Source organism: Camelus bactrianus, chromosome 23 (genome assembly GCF_048773025.1).
Source record: "Camelus bactrianus isolate YW-2024 breed Bactrian camel chromosome 23, ASM4877302v1, whole genome shotgun sequence".
NCBI classification, from domain to species: Eukaryota; Metazoa; Chordata; class Mammalia; order Artiodactyla; family Camelidae; genus Camelus; species Camelus bactrianus.
Window position 1 is genome coordinate 26,361,540 of NC_133561.1, and position 4,046 is coordinate 26,365,585.

General features: G+C 37.2%; 1 non-coding gene across 1 annotated transcript; it reads left to right on the forward strand.

The window, feature by feature from the left end:
• Window positions 1-2,901: 2,901 nt before the first annotated feature.
• TRNAA-UGC (transfer RNA alanine (anticodon UGC)) lies at window positions 2,902-2,975 on the forward strand. Its single transcript has one exon. It is a non-coding gene; the product is annotated as a tRNA-Ala (tRNA).
• Window positions 2,976-4,046: the final 1,071 nt, after the last annotated feature.

Sequence of the window (4,046 nt, forward strand, 5' to 3'; positions counted from 1 at the left end):
ATTTAAGATTGTAAATGTTCTTCAGACTACTACTGTGGCTGAATTTCTACAGATCTTGATGTGTGCTACGCTCATTCTGGATCATTTCCAAACAATGTACCATCACCTTTTAGACTTCCTATTTAATCCAAAGTTATGTGGAACTTTGGGGAGATTTTTTTTACTGTATGGTTTCTAATTTTATTGTATGGTTAGTGAATGAGGCTGAGTGAAGTCAACATTTTGGAATTTGCAGAAATTTCTTTTGTGGTCAATTCATGATCAGTTTTGTGCAAATTTAGTTTGTATTCTGTTTGTCGGGAGAAAATTTGTGGGTTTTTAAAAAGGCCATTTCATTTTTTATTATTATTATTTTTTTTTAATTTGTGTTATTAAAACTTCCATATCTGTAATTATTTTTTGACTGCTTGATTAGTCTTTTTATGAGAGAAATGTGTGAAACTCTCTCATAACTATATATTTGTCAATATCTACTTGTGAGTCTATTGGGTTTTACTTTACATAGTTTAATGTTGTGTTTTATGCATACCAATATTCATCACTATTATATCTTCTGGAGAGATTGCTCCTTCAATCAATATAGAATATTTCTTTTTATTACTTTTAATGGCTTTCACTTTGAATTCTGTGAGTCTGACATTTGTATTGTTACACTTACTTTCATTTTCTTTATAGTTACATGATATATCTTCTTCTCATTTCTTTATCTTCCATTTTTCTATGCCATTAAAATATATATATATATCTTGTTCACAGCCTATGGCTGGATATTTTTTAAAAATCCAGTCATAGATTCAGTTTTTTTAATGGGCAAATTTAACCTATTCATACAGATTGAAACTACTGATTCATTTCATACTTGGTTATGTGATTTTCTGTGTGTTTTATATTCCCATACTTTATAGTTTCGCTTGTTTTTACTTTCTGCTTTTTTGTTCCACTTTACTTCCTTTACTGAGTAGAAGGTTTTGTATTCTACTTATATTCTTGTAGGTACTTCAACGCTTTAAGACATTCAATATATATTCTTTTTAAAAAATAAATAAAATAAATTTATTTTATTTTTTTATTTGTTTAATGGAGGTACAGGGGATTGAACCCAGGACCCCGTGCATGCTAAGCAAGCGCTCTACCACTGACTATACCCTCCTCAGCTTAACATATATTCTTAGGCCTACTATTTTCTAACAGTGTCTAGAGTTCAATCTCATCTCTATCAATTCCTTGAACAAGATAAGAAACTTGGCATGTCTTTACTTTTCTCCTCTCTTATTTCACTGCACATCCATCCATGCAGACATTTTTGTACAGTGTATTTTCTTATTGTAATAAAATATACATAAGATAAAATTTACCATTTTAACCATTGGAAGCATACCATTCAGTGGTATTAAGTACATTCACACTGTTGTGCAACCATCACCACTATCTTTTTCCTGAACTTTTTCATCACTCCGAACAAAAACTCCGTACCTACTAAACAATAGCCCTTTACCTAGAACCCTCCTTGAAACTTGGTAACCTCTGTTATATTTTCTGTCTCTATGTTTTTGCCATTCTATGTACCCTGCATATATGGACTCATGTAAATTTGTCCCTTTGTGTCTGGCTTATTTAACTTCGCATAATGTTTTCAGGATTCACCCACGTTGTAGCATGTATCAGAATTTTATTATTTTTAAGGCTGAATAATATTCCACTGCATGTTATATGACATTTTGTTTATCTGTTCATCTGTTGATGAACATTTAGGTTGTTTTCATCTTTTGGCGGTTGTGAATAATGCTGCTATGAACACTGATTGCAAGTATCTGAGTCCTCAGTTTCAGGGCGTATATGCCTAGAAATGGAATTGCTAGATCATACGGTAAATCTATATTTAACTTTCTGAGAAACCACCATACTGTTCCTCACAGTGGATGCACCATTTTACACTCTCACCAGCAAGGTACCAGGTTCCAATTTCTCCACATCCTCCCCAACATTTGTTATTTTCCACTGTTATGATAACAGCTGTCCTAGTGGGTGTGAAGCAATATCTCATTTGGTTTTAATTTGCACTTCCCTAGTTACTGGTGATGTTGAATATCTTTGCACGTGCTTGTCAGCCACTGGTATATCTTTTTTTGAGAAATGTCTATTGAAGTCCTATGTCCATTTTTTATGTGGTTTACTTGGGTTTTTTGTTGTTGTTGTTGTTGTTGTTGCTGAATTTTAGGAGTTCTTTATATATTTGGACATTAATCCTTATCAGAAATATGATTTTCTCCCATTTTGTGAGCTGTCATTTCACCCTCTAGGTAGTGTCCTTTGAGGCACAAATGTTTTTCATTTCAACAAAGTCCAAGTTATTTATTTGTTCCTTTGTTGCCTGTGCTTTTTGTGTTGTATTCAAGAAATCACTGCAAATCCAGTGTCATGAAGCTTTCCACTTATGTTTTCTTCTAAGCTAGTTTTAGGTCTTTCATTTAGGTCTTTGATCCACTCTGAGTCAATTTTTGCGTAAGGTGTAAGGTAAGGGTCTAATTTTATTCTTTTGCATGTGGATATCCAGTTTTCCCAGAGCTATTTGTTGAAAAGACTACCGGCTCCTCACTGAATGATGTTATGGGCTGAATTGCGTTTCTCCCGCTCCCCCACCCCCCAAATTCATATGTTGAAATCCAAGCCCCCAGTACTGCAGAATGTAACCATATTTGCCAATAGGGCCTTCAAAGAGGTGATTAAGTTAAAATGAGGCTGATAGAGTGAGGCCCTAATACAGTGTGACTGATGTCCTTATGAGAAGAGAAAGAGACATTAGGGGTGTGTTTTCACAGAGAACAGGCCATGGGAGGACACAGCGAGAAGGTGGCCTCAAGGGAAATTGAGCCAAGTTTAATCATTTTAAATCTTCCAGGGGGAGGGTGTAGCTCAGGTGGTAGAGCACATGTTTTGCATGCATGAGGTCCTGGGTTCAATCCCCAGTATCTCCTCTAAAAATAAATAAATAAACCTAATAACCTCCCCCATCAAAAGAAAACTTTAAAAAAAATAGACTTAAAAAAACAACTTCTAATCCGTGAGCATTGGCTCTCTTTCCATGTCATCTGTGTTGATATTCAAAGAGTAATTACCAAACGTATCAATGGTCTAGTTCTAGGAATTTTTGTTTTTGCTTGTTCGTTTTTACAGTACACATCTGTATATACCTAAATCTAGATACAACACATAAAATATGTGTACAGATATACATACATACATAGACGCATGCGCTTTTGTGTGGGTACACACACTGACATATACACATGTATTTCAGTTTATTACTTCTTGAAGGTCACTTATTCCTTGTGGATCCATTTTGTTTTTCCTTTTTTGTCTTTATTTCAGAGAGAGTCTAGTTTGGCTGGACAAGGAATTCTAGGTCCTTTTACTTCCCCTTAACATCTTATTTAGTCTTTGCAAACACCGTTGAAGGGAGGTACCACTCTCCCTACTTGACAGGTGCAGCTGCAGTGGCTTGGGAGAGCTGAGTAGCTTGCCCGAAGCCACACAGGTAACACAAGGCAAATTGGGATTCGAACCCAACTCCTGTTGTTCCAAGCTCAGATACTGAGGTATTTTTCAAAAGGCCAGGTTCACAGATGAAAATGGACAGAAGGCCCTCAAATGTTAGTTTCCTTCTGTCCCATTTTCCTCTTCCTCCCTTCTTCCAGAATGGGCAGAAATGTTTCTCCCCGCAGGTGAATCTATCAGCCAGTGAATCAACTTCTCTCAGGTCTGGAGAAAGTGGAAATGGTGGAAGGACATGAGTGGTGAGCTGGGAGGTGGAAGGGTCAGAGAGGGGCTGCTCTCTGTCTGAATTGCTAGCTCTCTTGTCTGGCCTGTGGTCTTTGCGGGAGCTCCCTGCTGTCTGATCTCTGTTGCCAGGAGCCCTGCACTTGTAAGATACCTGATGGCACTGGCCTGTAACCTGTGGTTGGTGGCAGAGCAAACCTGACTGCTCCTGGCTCAGCCTGGCACTCTTCACAAGGCCCTGCAGCCCCATGAGGGAGGGTGTGCCTGGC